Here is a 23,937-nt window from a genome sequence, read left to right on the forward strand (position 1 = left end):
AAATGTGGTTTCTTTTCTCATGTAAATTCATTTTTATTGATGATGAAGTTCTCAATTGCACACTCCCATTAATCTTATCATAATTATAAAGCCATAAGAAATATTAAAGAGGCCATATGATGCTTTTTAATGTTTTGCTTTTTCCTTTAGTGTGTAAGGCATCTATTTGTGCATGTATAATATCTGCAAAGTTGCAAAGCTCAGTCTCCCATAAAGGGATTTATTTTATCAGAGAACGCTGATCTAGACCTGCCTAAAATGCCTCGATCAAAGGCAAGGCTTCAGTGAATTGTAGTGTTGTCGTCATGTCGTGATTACTCTGGGCTTCCGGAAGGCATGGTTTTGTGAAAACATGGAAAACTTTAGTTTAGGGTCCAATTCTCACTATTAACTAGTTGCTTATTAGCATGCATATTACTAGGATATTGACTGATTATTAGCACTTATAAAGCACATATTAATGCCTTATTTTGCATGACCATATTCTACATCCCCAATTCCTAAACTTAACAACTAGCCTACTTTACTAACTATTAATAATCAGTAATTAGGAGTTTATTGAGGCAAAAGTTGTAGTTAATAATTAGTTAAAGCCCCCCTGTTAACACAGTCTCACCCCCAAACGTCACATACTGACGCGTCTTGACCAAATGGCAATATACGACGAAAAGGGTACCCCTAAAACGTCCGTATGTGACTATTCGGGTTATGGGTAGGTTTAGGTATGCGTTAGGGTACCGCTAAGAGGCGCTGCTGGTGCGCTTATGTCTTCGTCTCATATGGACGTTTTAGGGGTACCCTTTTCGTCGTATATTGCCGTTTGGTCAAGACGCGTCAGTATGTGACGTTTTGGGGTGAGACCGGGCTGCCCCTGTAGTCAATAATTTTATCCCTTACTTAAAACTCTTCTTTGATCACCAAAATGACATATTTAAACGTTTTTTTTTTTTCCTTGACAAAATTATTCATGCCTTAAAATAGCGTAATTTAGTATACATGGTTCTATGAATATGCAAATTAGTCCCGCCTCCACTCGCTCACACCAGCTCAGAGATCCACTCGTTGATAATCACACGTTCACGTGACTGGTTACAATGTAGTTTGTGACGTCAGAAACACCAATGATTTCAAAACGCATCTTTGAGACTGTCTTTGGTTCACTGCAGTTTTAAGGAGAAAATACTCATCAATGGTGTTGACTTATGCATTTGTACATGGTTTGTCTTTATTAAAAACACCACATAGACATATAAAAAACATACATAAACGACTTTAATAGTGAGAATTGGACCCTAATCTAAAGTGTGACCAAAATTCTGCCATTTTAATGCAGTGTGTTAATTTGCAGCTCTGCTTATGTGCTTCTTACATGTGTGGTGTAAAACAGGCCTAAGTAGTGCTGAGTTCACAGAGATGTGATGTTCACAAATGCTCCTCTGTCGATTTCAATAAATCAAAGTTAAGCTGTCAAGAACATTTTTGAACGTTTCTTCAGTCGCAGCTTGACTTGAAGGTACTGTACCTTCCTCTGAGTACTGTGTGTGTGTGTGTGTGTGTGTGTGTGTGTGTGTGTGTGTGTTTCTGTTATTGTGGAAATGAAACAGCCTAACCTCAGAATGACACACTTTTCAGGGTATGCCCTCCACTGAGTGGCGTGTATGCTCATCGCATCACTTCCTGCTCACTAGTTCATGTCAAAGTATTTTTAAGAGGTCCTTTGCCCTTCTGCTGCGTTCAACTGAATATGTTTGGGTGATTCTTCAAATAAGTGCACTTTTGACTACATTAATACACTACCACTTTGGGGTCTGTTTGTTCATGTTCAGAAAGACTTATAGAAGCTTGTTCATGCTTTTATCGCCAGCAGGGTGGACTATTGTAATGGACTCCTCACTGGACTTCCCAAATATGCCATTAGACAGCTGCAGCCCATTCAAGAACGCTGCTGCCAGGATTCTGAGCAGAACCAGAAAATCTCATGTCTTTACACTGGCTTCCAGCTACATTTAGAATTGATTTTAAAGTAATGTTACTTGTTTATAAATCACTCAATGGCCTATGACCTCAATACATTGCAGATATGCTCATTTAATATAAACAGATCACTCAGATAAATCAGGATCAAGTCATTTAGAAATGCCAAGGTTCACTCAAAACAAGGCTAGTCTGCTTTTAGCTTTTCTGGAACCAGAAGAGACCAGATCAGTTTAGCTGTGCATTTACTGAATGAGCATTGTGCTACATCCTACTGATTGCACTGTATCTTATCTGTGCACCCTCTTTTTATTACTTTTTTATACATTTTAAATGAATTATTTTGCTTTTATTGTTATTTTTATTTCTTATGCATCTGTTGTTTATATCGATTATATTTTAAAATCCTTTTTATGTAAAGCACTTTGAATTTACATTGTGTATGAAATGTGCTGATAAACTTGCCTTGCCTAATACAGTACATTATAATACTTATCTATTCATTGAACACACCTTTAGAAAGTAGAATGCATTAAACACAACCAATTTCAGATGTTTAACTTTGGTTACGATTATTTATGAAAAGATATAATGTATTATAGAGTACTTTATGAATACCTTTATAATGCATTATACATAATTTATTTGATTGATAATGCATTATGCAAGTAACGTGTTGGCAAAGCATTTCTTTAAAAAAACTACAGTGTCTATATTGTCTGTTTCAGTTTTGTTTTCAGTGTGTTCTATTCCTGTTTTGCCTGCTAGTTCTCTAGTTTCCCTGGTTAATCATGAATTCATTTTAAGGAGCAGTTAACCGAATTGAACAAACACCTATTTATTAAGCAGTTGTACAGTGTTTATACAGTATAATTAAAAAATATTTTCAATCAGGCATAAACACAGCCCAAAAACATGCTAAAAAGCCAATAATTTCGTATGAAATGTATATACCATTTAATGATGATGCATTAAGCTCTCAGTCTTTGTTCAGCTGCTTGCTGTAAATGGCTCTTGTGCAGCTGAGGGCTTTTGAGAGGGCCAAGTGAAGTTAATCAGATGCAGTGTATGTCAACAGCTGGATGATTCCTAATGAGTAACAGCAGGTGCCCTCTATGGAGAGATGGGACACCATAATATGAACAGCTTTTGACTGTTAATCTTGCACTCTAACCTGAATATCACTGTCTGAGTTTAAGGGGGAAAAAAAGATTAAAACATCAAGGTGATGGATCGATGTCTATGATTATAATGATGTGAATAATCTGGGGAGAATAATGTTGGTTTTATGTTGGTTTAACATGTGGAAGCCCATTTCTGCCACATATCATAAAGTTATAATTATGACACAACAGTTGACATTATGAGATACTAAATCAAATTTATGAAATAAAGTCATTATGAATTGAAACATTTCATCTTATGTCTTGACTTTTCGTCATAATTAACTCTAGATTGTGTCATATAAGTTACAGACATGGCATCTGAAGACCATTTAATTTTTTTTTATTATTTTGCTTTATTATTTTGCTTTATTACCAGACTCAATATTTGGCTCGTTCTTACATAGTAGAGCACGTTCGCACATGCACAGTCTTCAAAAACGGTGCTTTAAATCTCTTGACAAACTAAAAGACGTAAATTGCATTTGTATGTATTCTAGATAAATAACACGGGTTGTACTGAATGTCAGCTTGCTTATTTTGCTAAAGATAAGGATTTATTCAGTCTACATCTCATGTAGAAACTATGCTTCTAACCACAGCTCGAGAGGTTTCGGGAAACACCAAATCGTTGAACTATGCTGATAACGACGGAACTTGTGAACATAGTTGGCTCCTGGTGTCCTCCATGATTTCTGTTCTTTCCAACAACAAAGAACTTGAATGTGACAAGCTCGTAATCACAACTTCAGAAGTGGGAATTGGGAAATCTCCGATAGTACGTGAAGGCAGCATAAGAGACATTTTACACATCAGCTTTTGAACAGTCTTTTCATTTCTGTTAAAGTTGTGTCTGCCATTGTGTCCACACCACAATGTCTCTGTCTGATGAACAAAATGGGATAATTTCATTGTCCCCACGAGGAGAATTAATGTTTTTTTGTGACAAAGCTAAATAATGGTACTCCACTCTGGCTGTCTGTGCAAACTCAACAACCCTCTCCATATGCCTTCTATAATTTGACATTGTGTTGTTTGCATTACAACAGATGTACACTCCTGGAAAGAAATGGCTAAACACTAAGCTTTTAATTGTTTTAACCACAAATTATTGGTCAGGAAATTATCTAAATTCAAGCAAATGCTTAAAAAGCCATTGCTGTCTCAGAAAAAAACATCAAAGACAGAATGAATGTTTTTGGCAGAATATGGGAATTGTGTTGAGTGATGAATCTCAATGAAACACGAGTTGCATGGTGATGCTCCAGAGCGGTGTCTTCATAAGTCTGTTGAGAAATATAATAATAAATGCATCTCCACTACAGTGAAGCATGGAGGAAGAGGTATTGTTGTGTGGGAAGTCTTTTTAGCTGCTGGTATTGGTATATTTCACTGTGAAAAGTCATTTAATGCTTCCAAGTACAGTAGAATATTGCAGAATGTCTTACTTCCCACAAGTCAAGTCAAGTCAAGTCAAGTCAAGTTTATTTATATAGCGCTTTTCACAACACAGGTTGTATCAAAGCAGCTTCACAGTATTAAATTAAAACAATACATCAATGTTTGTTTCTAGTGGAAAACGTCCACTTTTGGTAATGCTGATCAATAGTATTGTTGATTGATTAATTAAATTAAATAAAATATCCCCAATATCCCCAACTGAGCAAGCCAAAGGCAACAGTGGCAAGGAACCGAAAAACTCCATCAGGTGACCTAATGGAGAAAAAAAAAACCTTGGGAGAACCCAGGCTCAGTCGGGGGCCAGTTCTCCTCTGGCGTTTATGAACTAGAGACCGGATTTAACTGTAAGATTAAAAGTATTATATGAATGCCTGGCTGAAGAGATGCGTCTTTAATCTAGTTTTAAACTGGGAGAGCGAGTCTGAGCAACGAACAGTATCAGGAAGACTATTCCAGAGTTTTGGAGCTAAATGTGAAAATGCTCTCCCTCCTTTGGTGGATCTGGATATCCTAGGTATGACCAAAAGCCTTGAATTTAATGATTTTAAAGAGCGCAATGGATTATAGGGCGATAGAAGATCTGTTAAATAGACTGGAGCTAAGCCGTTTAGGGCTTTATAAGTCAGTAGCAATACCTTGTAGTTAATATGGGACTTTATAGGTAACCAATGTAGTGATGATAAAATTGGTGTTATATGATCATATTTTCTTGATCTAGTAAGAACTCTAGCGGCTGCATTTTGGACTAACTGTAGCTTGTTTATTGAGGATGCAGGACAACCAGCTAATAAAGCATTACAGTAATCTAGTCCCGAATCCAGACTGAAACTTTTCATAGATGTCATTTTCTTGCAAGAAAGAGCCCAGTTGGGCGGACACAACTTTTTCTAGTATTTTAGACATAAAAGGAAGATTTGAAATGGGTCTATAATTTGCTAGATTATGTGGGTCTAATTGTGGTTTCTTAATGAGAGGTTTTATAACTGCCAGTTTAAATGCTCTTGGAACATGACCTAAAGTTAAAGATGAGTTAATAATATTGAGGAGAGGCTCTTCCACTCAGGGCTGGACTGGGACAAAAAATCTGGACTGGGCATTTTGGCCCAGACCGGCCCACTAAATGATCATAAACACCACCCATCTTTGCACGCCCTTAATTATATGAATACCAACTCCTATTCCTTAAAACCACTAATGCCATGTAATGAGTGAGTAGGAACAAGTGAGAGTTAACAGATGAAATAAGTAAAAATCTGACATTTATTAATACAGTTGAACTATACTCCACAGTGATGAATCCTGAAACAAGCTAAGCTGCATTGGCATAGCAATACCAGTGTCTCTTAAAGGATCTTTGTTAAAACTGTGTTGGTGGGACCTCGGTCCTTCTCGGGGGGTTCGGGGGCATGCCCCCCGTGAGAAAATTTTGTGCATTTTAATGTTAAATTCATCAATCTGGTGCACTTTGAGAGTTCAAAATTAAAAGCTCCAACCCATATTCAGTGTGCAAATTAAAGAAAAATTCAAACCTCTTTTAGTTACAGTACCTCGTGCCGTTTTAAAATTTGTGCCGTTAAAATGATTTTGCATTAACGCGTTATTAACGCGCTAACTTTGACAGCACTAATAATAACACAATATATTATTACACTGTAACGAAGGTATAAGTACACAATGTATTATTACACTATAATAAAGCTATAATTACACAATGCATTATTACACTGAAATAAATGTATTATTACACTGTAATAAAGGTATAATAACACTGTAATAAAGGTATATAATAAAGGTATACTAACACTGTAATAAAGGTATAATTACACATGTATTATTACATTGTATTAAAGTTATAATAACACAATGTATTATTACATTATAATAAAGGTATAATTTCAAGGTATAATAACACAGTGTATTATTGTAATAAAAATATAATTTCACAATGTATTATTACACTGTAATAATGGTATAATAACACAGTGTATTATTACACTGTAATAAAGGTATAATAAGACAGTGTATTATTATACTGTAATAAAGGTATACTACACAATGTACTATAATACTGTGATTGTATAATTTCACAATGTATTATTATATGTATTATACTGTAATAAAGTTATAATACCAAAATGTGTTATTACACTGTAATAAAGGTATAATAGCACAGTGTATTATTACACTGTAATAAAGGTATAATAACACAGTGTATTATTACACTGTAATAAAGGTATAATAACACAATGTATTATTACATTGTAATAAAGGTATTATAAGACAATGTATCATTACACTGTAATAAAGTTATAATACCAAAATGTGTTATTACAATGTAATAAAGGTATAATAGCACAGTGTATTATTACACTGTAATAAAGATATAATTACACAATGTATTATGGCACTGTAATGAAGGTATAATTACACAATGTATTATTACACTGTGATAAAGGTATAATAGCACAATGTATTATTACATTGTAATAAATGTATAATTACACAATGTATTATTACATTGTAATAAAGGTATAATTTCACAATGTATTATTATACTGTAATAAAGGTATTATAACACAATGTATTATTACATTGTAATAAATGTATAATAACACAATGTATTATTACACTGTAATAAAGGTATAATAACACAATGTAATATTACACTGTAATAAAGGTATTATAAGAAAATGTATTATTACACTTTAATAAAGGTATAATAAGACAATGTATTATTACACTGTAATAAAGGTATAATTTCACAATTATGGGACTGTAATAAATGTATAATAAGAATGTATTATTACACTGTGATAAATGTATAATAACACAATGTATTATTACACTGTAATAAAGGTATAATATAATAACACAATGTATTATTACACTGTAATAAAGGTATAATAACACAATGTATTTCATTGTAATAAATGTATAATTACACAATGTATTACATTTTTAATAAAGGTATAATTTCACAATGTATTATTATACTGTAATAAAGATATAATAACACAATGTATAATTACACTATAATAAAGGTATAATTACACAATGTATTATTACATTGTAATAAATGTATAATAACACAACGTATTATTACATTGTAATAAATGTATAATAACACAATGTATTATTACACTGTAATAAATTTATAATACCACAGTGTATTATTATACTGTAATAAAGGTATAATTTCACAATGTATTATGGCACTGTAAAAAGGTAGAATCACACAATGTATTATGGGACTGTAATAAATGTATAATAAGAATGTATTATTACACTGTAATAAAGGTATAATAACACAATGTATTATTACATTGTAATAACTGTATAATAACACAACGTATTATTACACTGTAATAAAGGTATAATAACACAATGTATTATTACATTGTAATAAATGTATAATAACACAATGTATTATAACACTGTAATAAATATATAATAAGACAATGTATTATTACACTGTAATAAAGGTATAATTTCACAATGTATTATGGGACTGTAATAAATGTATAATAAGAATGTATTATTACACTATAATAAAGGTATAATTACACAATGTATTATTACATTGTAATAAATGTATAATAACACAACGTATTATTACACTGTAATAAAGGTATAATAACACAATGTATTATTACATTGTAATAAATGTATAATAAGACAATGTATTATTACACTGTAATAAAGGTATAATTTCACAATGTGTTATTACACTGTAATAAAGGTATAATAGCACAGTGTATTATTATACTGTAATAAAGGTATAATAACACAATGTATTATTACACTGTAATAAAGGTATAATAGCACAGTGTATTGTTACACTGTAATAAAGGTATAATTTCACAATGTATTATGGCACTGTAAAAAGGTAGAATTACGCAATGTATTATGGGACTGTAATAAATGTATAATAAGAATGTATTTATTACACTGTAATAAAGGTATAATAACACAATGTATTATTACATTGTAATAAATGTATAATAACACAATGTATTATTACACTGTAATAAATGTATAATAAGACAATGTATTATTACACTGTAATAAAGGTATAATAACACAGTGTATTATTACACTGTAATAAATGTATAATAAGACAATGTATTATTACACTGTAATAAAGGTATAATACCACAATGTGTTATTACACTGTAACAAAGGTATAATAGCACAGTGTATTATTACACTGTAATAGAGGTATAATACCACAATGTATTATTACACTGTAATAAAGGTATAATAGCACAGTGTATTATTACACTGTAATAAAGGTATAATTTCACAATGTATTATGGCACTGTAAAAAGGTAGAATTACACAATGTATTATGGGACTGTAATAAATGTATAATAAGAATGTATTATTACACTGTAATAAAGGTATAATAACACAACGTATTATTACATTGTAATAAATGTATAATAACACAATGTATTATTACACTGTAATAAATTTATAATACCACAATGTGTTATTACACTGTAATAAAGGTATAATAGCACAGTATATTATTATACTGTAATAAAGGTATAATTTCACTATGTATTATGGCACTGTAAAAAGGTAGAATTACACAATGTATTTTGGGACTGTAATAAATGTATAATAAGAATGTATTATTACACTGTAATAAAGGTATAGCCTAATAACACAATGTATTATTACATTGTAATAAATGTATAATAACACAATGTATTATTACACTGTAATAAATGTATAATAACACAACGTATTATTACATTGTAATAAATGTATAATAATACAATGTATTATTACACTGTAATAAATTTATAATACCACAATGTGTTATTACACTGTAATAAAGGTATAATAGCACAGTATATTATTATACTGTAATAAAGGTATAATTTCACTATGTATTATGGCACTGTAAAAAGGTAGAATTACACAATGTATTTTGGGACTGTAATAAATGTATAATAAGAATGTATTATTACACTGTAATAAAGGTATAGCCTAATAACACAATGTATTATTACATTGTAATAAAGGTATAATAACACACTGTATTATTACACTGTAATAAAGGTATAATAACACAATGTATTATTACATTGTAATAAATGTATAATAACACAATGTATTATTACACTGTAATAAATGTATAATAAGACAATGTATTATTACACTGTAATAAAGGTATAATACCACAATGTGTTATTACACTGTAATAAAGGTATAATACCACAATGTGTTATTACACTGTAATAAAGGTATAATACCACAATGTATTATAACAGTGTAATAAAGGTATAATAACACAGTGTATTATGACACTGTAATAAATGTATAATAACACAACGTATTATTACATTGTAATAAATGTATAATAACACAATGTGTTATTACACTGTAATAAAGGTATAATTTCACTATGTATTATGGCACTGTAAAAAAGTAGAATCACACAATGTATTATGGGACTGTAATAAATGTATAATAAGAATGTATTATTACACTGTAATAAAGGTATAATAACACAATGTATTATTACATTGTAATAAATGTATAATAACACAATGTATTATTATACTGTAATAAAGGTATAATTTCACAATGTATTATGGCACTGTAAAAAATTAGAATCACACAATGTATTATGGGACTGTAATAAATGTATAATAAGAATGAATTATTACACTGTAATAAAGGTATAATAACACAATGTATTATTACACTGTAATAAAGGTATAATACCACAATGTGTTATTACACTGTAATAAAGGTATAATAGCACAGTGTATTATTACACTGTAATAAAGGTATAATTTCACAATGTATTATGGCACTGTAAAAAGGTAGAATTACAAAATGTATTATGGGACTGTAATAAATGTATAATAAGAATGAATTATTACACTGTAATAAAGGTATAATAACACAATGTATTATTACACTGTAATAAAGGTATAATACGACAATGTGTTATTACACTGTAATAAAGGTATAATAGCCCAGTGTATTATTATACTGTAATAAAGGTATAATTTCACAATGTATTATGGCACTGTAAAAAATTAGAATCACACAATGTATTATGGGACTGTAATAAATGTATAATAAGAATGAATTATTACACTGTAATAAAGGTATAATAACACAATGTATTATTACACTGTAATAAAGGTATAATACCACAATGTGTTATTACACTGTAATAAAGGTATAATAGCACAGTGTATTATTACACTGTAATAAAGGTATAATTTCACAATGTATTATGGCACTGTAAAAAGGTAGAATTACACAATGTATTATGGGACTGTAATAAATGTATAATGAGAATGAATTATTACACTGTAATAAAGGTATAATAACACAATGTATTATTACACTGTAATAAAGGTATAATACGACAATGTGTTATTACACTGTAATAAAGGTATAATAGCACAGTGTATTATTACACTGTAATAAAGGTATAATTTCACAATGTATTATGGCACTGTAAAAAAGTAGAATCACACAATGTATTATGGGACTGTAATAAATGTATAATAAGAATGAATTATTACACTGTAATAAAGGTATAATAACACAATGTATTATTACACTGTAATAAAGGTATAATAGCACAGTGTATTGTTACACTGTAATAAAGGTATAATTTCAAAATGTATTATGGCACTGTGAAAAGGTAGAATTACGCAATATGGGACTGTAATAAATGTATAATAAGAATGTATTTATTACACTGTAATAAAGGTATAATAACACAATGTATTATTACATTGTAATAAATGTATAATAACACAATGTATTATTACACTGTTATAAATGTATAATAAGACAATGTATTATTACACTGTAATAAATGTATAATAACACAATGTATTATTACACTGTAATAAAGGTATAATAAGAATGTATTATTACACTGTAATAAAGGTATAATAACACAATGCATTATTACACTGTAATAAAGGTATAATAGCACAGTGGATTGTTACACAGTAATAAATGTATAATAAGACAATGTATTATTACACTGTAATAGATGTATAATAAGACAATGTATTATTACACTGTAATAAATGTATAATAACACAATGAGTTATTACACTGTAATAAATGTATAATAACACAATGTGTTATTACACTGTAATAAATGTATAATAACACAATGTGTTATTACACTGTAATAAATGTATAATAACACAATGTGTTATTACACTGTAATAAAGGTATAATAGCACAATGCATTATTACACTGTAATAAAGGTATAATAAGAATGTATTATTACACTGTAATAAAGGTATAATAGCACAGTGTATTGTTACACTGTAATAAAGGTATAATTTCACAATGTATTATGGCACTGTGAAAAGGTAGAATTACGCAATATGGGACTGTAATAAATGTATAATAAGAATGTATTTATTACACTGTAATAAAGGTATAATAACACAATGTATTATTACATTGTAATAAATGTATAATAACACAATGTATTATTACACTGTAATAAATGTATAATAAGACAATGTATTATTACACTGTAATAAATGTATAATAACACAATGTATTATTACACTGTAATAAAGGTATAATAAGACAATGCATTATTACACTGTAATAAAGGTATAATAAGAATGTATTATTACACTGTAATAAAGGTATAATAACACAATGCATTATTACACTGTAATAAAGGTATAATAGCACAGTGGATTGTTACACAGTAATAAATGTATAATAAGAAAATGTATTATTACACTGTAATAAAGGTATAATAAGAATGTATTTTTACACTGTAATAAAGGTATAATAACACAATATAATAACAAAGTAGAATCACACAATGTATTATGGGACTGTAATAAATGTATAATAAGAATGAATTATTACACTGTAATAAAGGTATAATAACACAATGTATTATTACACTGTAATAAAGGTATAATAGCACAGTGTATTGTTACACTGTAATAAAGGTATAATTTCACAATGTATTATGGCACTGTGAAAAGGTAGAATTACGCAATATGGGACTGTAATGTATAATAAGAATGTATTTATTACACTGTAATAAAGGTATAATCACACAATGTATTATTACATTGTAATAAATGTATAATAACACAATGTATTATTACACTGTAATAAATGTATAATAAGACAATGTATTATTACACTGTAATAAAGGTATACTAGCACAGTGTATTATTACACTGTAATAAATGTATAATAACACAATGTATTATTACACTGTAATAAAGGTATAATAGCACAGTGTATTGTTACACTGTAATAAAGGTATAATTTCACAATGTATTATGGCACTGTGAAAAGGTAGAATTACGCAATATGGGACTGTAATAAATGTATAATAAGAATGTATTTATTACACTGTAATAAAGGTATAATAACACAATGTATTATTACATTGTAATAAATGTATAATAACACAATGTATTATTACACTGTAATAAATGTATAATAAGACAATGTATTATTACACTGTAATAAAGGTATAATAAGACAATGCATTATTACACTGTAATAAAGGTATAATAAGAATGTATTATTACACTGTAATAAAGGTATAATAACACAATGTATTATTACACTGTAATAAAGGTATAATAGCACAGTGTATTGTTACACTGTAATAAAGGTATAATTTCACAATGTATTATGGCACTGTGAAAAGGTAGAATTACGCAATATGGGACTGTAATGTATAATAAGAATGTATTTATTACACTGTAATAAAGGTATAATCACACAATGTATTATTACATTGTAATAAATGTATAATAACACAATGTATTATTACACTGTAATAAATGTATAATAAGACAATGTATTATTACACTGTAATAAAGGTATACTAGCACAGTGTATTATTACACTGTAATAAATGTATAATAACACAATGTATTATTACACTGTAATAAAGGTATAATAGCACAGTGTATTGTTACACTGTAATAAAGGTATAATTTCACAATGTATTATGGCACTGTGAAAAGGTAGAATTACGCAATATGGGACTGTAATAAATGTATAATAAGAATGTATTTATTACACTGTAATAAAGGTATAATAACACAATGTATTATTACATTGTAATAAATGTATAATAACACAATGTATTATTACACTGTAATAAATGTATAATAAGACAATGTATTATTACACTGTAATAAAGGTATAATAAGACAATGCATTATTACACTGTAATAAAGGTATAATAAGAATGTATTTATTACACTGTAATAAAGGTATAATAACACAATGTATTATTACACTGTAATAAATGTATAATAACACAATGTATTATTACACTGTAATAAAGGTATAATAAGACAATGCATTATTACACTGTAATAAAGGTATAATAAGAATGTATTATTACACTGTAATAAAGGTATAATAACACAATGCATTATTACACTGTAATAAAGGTATAATAGCACAGTGGATTGTTACACAGTAATAAATGTATAATAAGAAAATGTATTATTACACTGTAATAGATGTATAATAAGACAATGTATTATTACACTGTAATAAATGTATAATAACACAATGTGTTATTACACTGTAATAAAGGTATAATTTCACAATGTATTATGGCACTGTGAAAAGGTAGAATTACGCAATATGGGACTGTAATGTATAATAAGAATGTATTTATTACACTGTAATAAAGGTATAATAACACAATGTATTATTACATTGTAATAAATGTATAATAACACAATGTATTATTACACTGTAATAAATGTATAATAAGACAATGTATTATTACACTGTAATAAAGGTATACTAGCACAGTGTATTATTACACTGTAATAAAGGTATAATAACACAATGTGTTATTACACTGTAATAAAGGTATAATAACACAATGTATTATTACACTGTAATAAAGGTATAATTGCACAATGTATTATGGCACTGTAAAAAGGTAGAATTACGCAATGTATTATGGGACTGTAATAAATGTATAATAAGAATGTATTTATTACACTGTAATAAAGGTATAATAATACAATGTATTATTACATTGTAATAAATATATAATAACACAATGTATTATTACACTGTAATAAATGTATAATAAGACAATGTATTATTACACTGTAATGAAGGTATAATTTCACAATGTATTATGGCATTGTAAAAAGGTAGAATTATGCAATGTATTATGGGACTGTAATAAATGTATAATAAGAATGTATTTTTACACTGTAATAAAGGTATAATAACACAATGTATTATTACATTGTAATAAATGTATATTAACACAATGTATTATTACACTGTAATAAATGTATAATAAGACAATATATTATTACACTGTAATAAAGGTATAATAAGACAATGTATTATTACACTGTAATAAAGGTATAATTTCACAATGTATTATGGGCACTGTAAAAAGGTAGAATTACACAATGTATTATGGGACTGTAATAAATGTATAATAAGAATGTATTATTACGCAGTAATAAAGGTATAATAACACAATGTATTATTACATTGTAATAAATGTATAATAACACAATGTATTATTACACTGTAATAAATGTATAATAAGACAATGTATTATTACACTGTAATAAAGGTATAATAACACAGTGTATTATTACATTGTAATAAATGTATAATAACACAATGTATTATTACACTGTAATAAATGTATAATAAGAAAATGTATTATTACACTGTAATAGATGTATAATAAGACAATGTATTATTACACTGTAATAAATGTATAATAACACAATGTGTTATTACACTGTAATAAATGTATAATAACACAATGTATTATTACACTGTAATAAATGTATAATAACACAATGTGTTATTACACTGTAATAAAGGTATAATAGCACAATGCATTATTACATTGTAATAAAGGTATAATTTCACAATGTATTATTACATTGTAATAAAGTTATAATAGCACAGTGTATTATTACACTGTAATAAAGGTATAATAACACAATGTATTATTACACTGTAATAAAGGTATTATAAGACAATGTATTATTACACTGTAATAAAGTTATAATACCACAATGTGTTATTACAATGTAATAAAGGTATAATAGCACAGTGTATTATTACACTGTAATAAAGGTATAATTTCACAATGTATTATGGCACTGTAAAAAGGTAGAATTACACAATGTATTATGGGACTGTAATAAATGTATAATAATACAATGTATTATTACACTGTAATAAAGGTATAATTACACAATGTATTATTACATTGAAATAAATGTATAATAACACAACGTATTATTACACTGTAATAAAGGTATAATAGCACAGTGTATTATTACACTGTAATAAAGGTATAATACTACAATGTATTATGGCACTGTAAAAAGGTAGAATCACACAATGTATTATGGGACTGTAATAAATGTATAATAAGACTGTATTATTACACTGTAATAAAGGTATAATAACACAATGTACTATTACATTGTAATAAATGTATAATAACACAATGTATTATTACACTGTAATAAATGTATAATAACACAGTGTATTATTACACTGTAATAAAGGTATAATACCACAATGTGTTATTACATTGTAATAAAGGTATAATAACACAATGTATTATTACATTGTAATAAATGTATGATAACACAATGTATTATTACACTGTAATAGAGGTATAATTACACAATGTATTATTACACTGTAATAAAGGTATAATAGCACAGTGTATTGTTACACTGTAATAAAGGTATAATTTCACAATGTATTATGGCACTGTAAAAAGGTAGAATTACACAATGTATTATGGGACTGTAATAAATGTATAATAAGAATGTATTATTACACTGTAATAAAGGTATAATAACACAACGTATTATTGCATTGTAATAAAGGTATAATAACACAATGTATTATTGCATTGTAATAAATGTATAATAACACAATGTATTATTGTACTGTAATAAAGGTGTACTAGAAAATGTATTATTATACTGTGATAAATGTATAATTTCACAATGTATTACATTGACATAAAGGTATAATTTCACAATGTATTATTACATCGTAAAAAGGTATAATAGCACAATGTATTATTACACTGTAATAAAGGTATAATAACACAATGTATTATTACATTGTAATAAAGGTATAATAACACAGTGTATTATTACACTGTAATAAAGGTATAATACCACAATGTGTTATTACACTGTAATAAAGGTATAATAGCACAGTCTATTATTACACTGTAATAAAGGTATAATTTCACTATGTATTATGGCACTGTAATGAAGGTATAATAAGAATGTATTATTACACTGTAATAAAGGTAGAATAACACAATGTATTATTACATTGTAATAAATGTATAATAACACAATGTATTATTACATTGTAATAAAGGTATTATAAGACAATGTATTATTACACTGTAATAAAGGTATTATAAGACAATGTATTATTACATTGTAATAAATGTATAATAACACAATGTATTATTACACTGTAATAAAGTTATAATAGCGCAGTGTATTATTACACTGTAATAAATGTATAATAACACAATATATTATTATACTGTAATAAAGGTGTAATAGCACAGTGTATTGTTACACTGTAATAAATGTATAATCTCAAAATGTATTATGGCACTGTAAAAACGTAGAATTACGCAATGTATTATGGGACTGTAATAATGTATAATAAGAATGTATTTATTACACTGTAATAAAGGTATAATAACACAATGTTTTATTACATTGTAATAAATGTATAATAACACAATGTATTATTACACTGTAATAAAGGTATAATAACACAATGTATTATTACACTGTAATAAATGTATAATAACACAATGTATTATTACACTGTAATAAAGGTATAATAGCGCAGTGTATTATTACACTGTAATAAATATATAATAACACAATGTATTATTACACTGTAATAAATGTATAATAACACAATGTATTATTACACTGTAATAAATGTATAATAAGACAATGTATTATTACACTGTAATAAAGGTATAATACCACAATGTGTTATTACACTGTAATAAAGGTATAATAGCACAGTGTATTATTACACTGTAATAAAGATATAATTTCACAATGTATTATGGGACTGTAATAAATGTATAATAAGAATGTATTATTACACTGTAATAAAGGTATAATAAAACAATGTATTATTACATTGTAATGTATAATAACACAATGTATTATTACACTATAATAAAGGTATAATTACAAAATGTATTATTATACTGTGATAAATGTATAATTTCACAATGTATTATTACATTGTAAAAAGGTGTAATTTCACAATGTATTACATTGTCATAAAGGTATAATTTCACAATGTATTATTACATTGTAAAAAGGTATAATAGCACAATGTATTATTATACTGTAATAAAGGTAAAATAGCACAATGTATTATTACATTGTAATGTATAATAACACAATGTATTATTACACTGTAATAAATGTATAATACCACAATGTGTTATTACACTGTAATAAAGGTATAATTTCACAATGTATTATGGCACTGTAAAAAATTAGAATCGCACAATGTATTATGGGACTGCAATGTATAATAAGAATGTATTATTACACTGTAATAAAGGCATAATAACACAATGTATTATTACATTGTAATAAATGTATAATAACACAATGTATTATAACACTGTAATAAATGTATAATAAGACAATGTATTATTACACTGTAATAAATGTATCATACCACAATGTATTATTACACTGTAATAAAGGTATAATTTCACAATGTATTATGGCACTGTAAAAAGGTAGAACTACGCAATGTATTATGGGACTGTAATAAATGTATAATAAGAATGTATTATTACACTGTAATAAAGGTATAATAACACAATGTATTATTACATTGTAATAAATGTATAATAACACAATGTATTATTACACTGTAATAAATGTATAATAAGACAATGTATTATTACACTGTAATAACGGTATAATACCACAATGTATTATTACACTGTAATAAAGGTATAATAACACAATGTATTATTACATTGTAATAAATGTATAATAACACAATGTATTATTACATTGTAATAAAGGTATACTAGCACAGTGTATTATTACACTGTAATAAAGGTATAATACCACAATGTGTTATTACACTGTAATAAAGGTATAATAGCACAGTGTATTATTACACTGTAATAAAGGTATGATTTCACAATGTATTATGGCACTGTAAAAAGGTAGAATCACACAATGTATTATGGGACTGTAATAAATGTATAATAAGAATGTATTATTACACTGTAATAAAGGTATAATAACACAATGTATTATTACATTGTAATAACTGTATAATAACACAACGTATTATTACACTGTAATAAAGGTATAATAACACAATGTATTATTACATTGTAATAACTGTATAATAACACAACGTATTATTACACTGTAATAAAGGTATAATAACACAATGTATTATTACATTGTAATAAATGTATAATAACACAATGTATTATAACACTGTAATAAATGTATAATAAGACAATGTATTATTACACTGTAATAAAGGTATAATTTCACAATGTATTATGGGACTGTAATGTATAATAAGAATGTATTATTACACTATAATAAAGGTATAATTACACAATGTATTATTACATTGTAATAAATGTATAATAACACAACGTATTATTACACTGTAATAAAGTATAATAACACAATGTATTATTACATTGTAATAAATGTATAATAAGACAATGTATTATTACACTGTAATAAAGGTATAATTTCACAATGTGTTATTATACTGTAATAAAGGTATAATAACACAATGTATTATTATACTGTAATAAAGGTATAATTTCACAATGTATTATGGCACTGTAAAAAGGTAGAATTACGCAATGTATTATGGGACTGTAATAAATGTATAATAAGAATGTATTTATTACACTGTAATAAAGGTATAATAACACAATGTATTATTACATTGTAATAAATGTATAATAACACAATGTATTATTACACTGTAATAAATGTATAATTAGACAATGCATTATTACACTGTAATAAAGGTATAATAACACAGTGTATTATTACACTGTAATAAATGTATAATAAGACAATGTATTATTACACTGTAATAAAGGTATAATACCACAATGTGTTATTACACTGTAACAAAGGTATAATAGCAGTGTATTATTACACTGTAATAGAGGTATAATACCACAATGTATTATTACACTGTAATAAAGGTATAATAAGACAATGTATTATTACACTGTAATAAAGGTATAATACCACAATGTGTTATTACACTGTAACAAAGGTATAATAGCACAGTGTATTATTACACTGTAATAAAGGTATAATTTCACAATGTATTATGGCACTGTAAAAAGGTAGAATTACACAATGTATTATGGGACTGTAATAAATGTATAATAAGAATGTATTATTACACTGTAATAAAGGTATAATAACACAACGTATTATTACATTGTAATAAATGTATAATAACACAATGTATTATTACACTGTAATAAATTTATAATACCACAATGTGTTATTACACTGTAATAAAGGTATAATATCACAATGTATTATGGCACTGTAAAAAGGTAGAATTACACAATGTATTATGGGACTGTAATAAATGTATAATAAGAATGTATTATTACACTGTAATAAAGGTATAGCCTAATAACACAATGTATTATTACATTGTAATAAATGTATAATAACACAATGTATTATTACACTGTAATAAATGTATAATAAGACAATGTATTATTACACTGTAATAAAGGTATAATAACACAATGTATTATTACACTGTAATAAAGGTATAATAGCACAGTGTATTGTTACACTGTAATAAAGGTATAATAACACAATGTATTATTACATTGTAATAAATGTATAATAACACAATGTATTATTACACTGTAATAAATGTATAATAAGACAATGTATTATTACACTGTAATAAAGGTATAATACCACAATGTGTTATTACACTGTAATAAAGGTATAATACCACAATGTGTTATTACACTGTAATAAAGGTATAATACCACAATGTATTATAACACTGTAATAAAGGTATAATAACACAGTGTATTATGACACTGTAATAAATGTATAATAACACAACGTATTATTATATTGTAATAAATGTATAATAACACAATGTGTTATTACACTGTAATAAAGGTATAATTTCACTATGTATTATGGCACTGTAAAAAAGTAGAATCACACAATGTATTATGGGACTGTAATAAATGTATAATAAGAATGTATTATTACACTGTAATAAAGGTATAATAACACAATGTATTATTACACTGTAATAAAGGTATAATACCACAATGTGTTATTACACTGTAATAAAGGTATAATTTCACAATGTATTATGGCACTGTAAAAAGGTAGAATTACACAATGTATTATGGGACTGTAATAAATGTATAATAAGAATGAATTATTACACTGTAATAAAGGTATAATAACACAATGTATTATTACACTGTAATAAAGGTATAATACGACAATGTGTTATTACACTGTAATAGAGGATAATAGCACAGTGTATTATTACACTGTAATAAAGGTATAATACCACAATGTGTTATTACACTGTAATAAAGGTATAATAGCACAGTGTATTATTATACTGTAATAAAGGTATAATTTCACAATGTATTATGGCACTGTAAAAAAGTAGAATCACACAATGTATTATGGGACTGTAATAAATGTATAATAAGAATGAATTATTACACTGTAATAAAGGTATAATAACACAATGTATTATTACACTGTAATAAAGGTATAATAACACAATGTATTATTACACTGTAATAAAGGTATAATACCACAATGTGTTATTACACTGTAATAAAGGTATAATTTCACAATGTATTATGGCACTGTAAAAAGGTAGAATTACACAATGTATTATGGGACTGTAATAAATGTATAATAAGAATGAATTATTACACTGTAATAAAGGTATAATAACACAATGTATTATTACACTGTAATAAAGGTATAATACGACAATGTGTTATTACACTGTAATAGAGGATAATAGCACAGTGTATTATTACACTGTAATAAAGGTATAATACCACAATGTGTTATTACACTGTAATAAAGGTATAATAGCACAGTGTATTATTATACTGTAATAAAGGTATAATTTCACAATGTATTATGGCACTGTAAAAAAGTAGAATCACACAATGTATTATGGGACTGTAATAAATGTATAATAAGAATGAATTATTACACTGTAATAAAGGTATAATAACACAATGTATTATTACACTGTAATAAAGGTATAATAGCACAGTGTATTATTACACTGTAATAAAGGTATAATTTCACAATGTATTATGGCACTGTAAAAAGGTAGAATTACACAATGTATTATGGGACTGTAATAAATGTATAATAAGAATGTATTATTACACTGTAATAAAGGTATAGCCTAATAACACAATGTATTATTACATTGTAATAAATGTATAATAACACAATGTATTATTACACTGTAATAAATGTATAATAAGACAATGTATTATTACACTGTAATAAAGGTATAATAACACAATGTATTATTACACTGTAATAAAGGTATAATAGCACAGTGTATTATTACATTGTAATAAATGTATAATAACACAATGTATTATTACACTGTAATAAATGTATAATAAGACAATGTATTATTACACTGTAATAAAGGTATAATACCACAATGTGTTATTACACTGTAATAAAGGTATAATACCACAATGTATTATAACACTGTAATAAAGGTATAATAACACAGTGTATTATGACACTGTAATAAATGTATAATAACACAACGTATTATTACATTGTAATAAATGTATAATAACACAATGTGTTATTACACTGTAATAAAGGTATAATTTCACTATGTATTATGGCACTGTAAAAAAGTAGAATCACACAATGTATTATGGGACTGTAAAAAAGTAGAATCACACAATGTATTATGGGACTTTAATGTATAATAAGAATGAATTATTACACTGTAATAAAGGTATAATAACACAATGTATTATTACACTGTAATAAAGGTATAATACCACAATGTGTTATTACACTGTAATAAAGGTATAATAGCACAGTGTATTATTACACTGTAATAAAGGTATAATTTCACAATGTATTATGGCACTGTAAAAAGGTAGAATTACACAATGTATTATGGGACTGTAATAAATGTATAATAAGAATGAATTATTACACTGTAATAAAGGTATAATAACACAATGTATTATTACACTGTAATAAAGGTATAATACGACAATGTGTTATTACACTGTAATAAAGGTATAATAGCACAGTGTATTATTACACTGTAATAAAGGTATAATTTCACAATGTATTATGGCACTGTAAAAAAGTGGAATCACACAATGTATTATGGGACTGTAATAAATGTATAATAAGAATGAATTATTACACTGTAATAAAGGTATAATAACACAATGTATTATTACACTGTAATAAAGGTATAATTTCACAATGTATTGTGGCACTGTGAAAAGGTAGCATTACGCAATATGGGACTGTAATAAATGTATAATAAGAATGTATTTATTACACTGTAATAAAGGTATAATAACACAATGTATTATTACATTGTAATAAATGTATAATAACACAATGTATTATTACACTGTAATAAAGGTATAATAAGACAATGCATTATTACACTGTAATAAAGGTATAATAAGAATGTATTATTACACTGTAATAAAGGTATAATAGCACAGTGGATTGTTACAGAGTAATAAATGTATAATAAGACAATGTATTATTACACTGTAATAGATGTATAATAAGACAATGTATTATTACACTGTAATAAATGTATAATAACACAATGTGTTATTACACTGTAATAAATGTATAATAACACAATGTATTATTACACTGTAATAAATGTATAATAACACAATGTATTATTACACTGTAATAAATTTATAATACCAAAATGTGTTATTACACTGTAATAAAGGTATAATAGCACAGTATATTATTATACTGTAATAAAGGTATAATTTCACTATGTATTATGGCACTGTAAAAAGGTAGAATTACACAATGTATTATGGGACTGTAATAAATGTATAATAAGAATGTATTATTACACTGTAATAAAGGTATAGCCTAATAACACAATGTATTACATTGTAATAAATGTATAATAACACAATGTATTATTACACTGTAATAAATGTATAATAAG

This window comes from Scardinius erythrophthalmus (assembly GCF_964197995.2).
Source record: "Scardinius erythrophthalmus genome assembly, chromosome: 7".
Taxonomy (NCBI): domain Eukaryota; kingdom Metazoa; phylum Chordata; class Actinopteri; order Cypriniformes; family Leuciscidae; genus Scardinius; species Scardinius erythrophthalmus.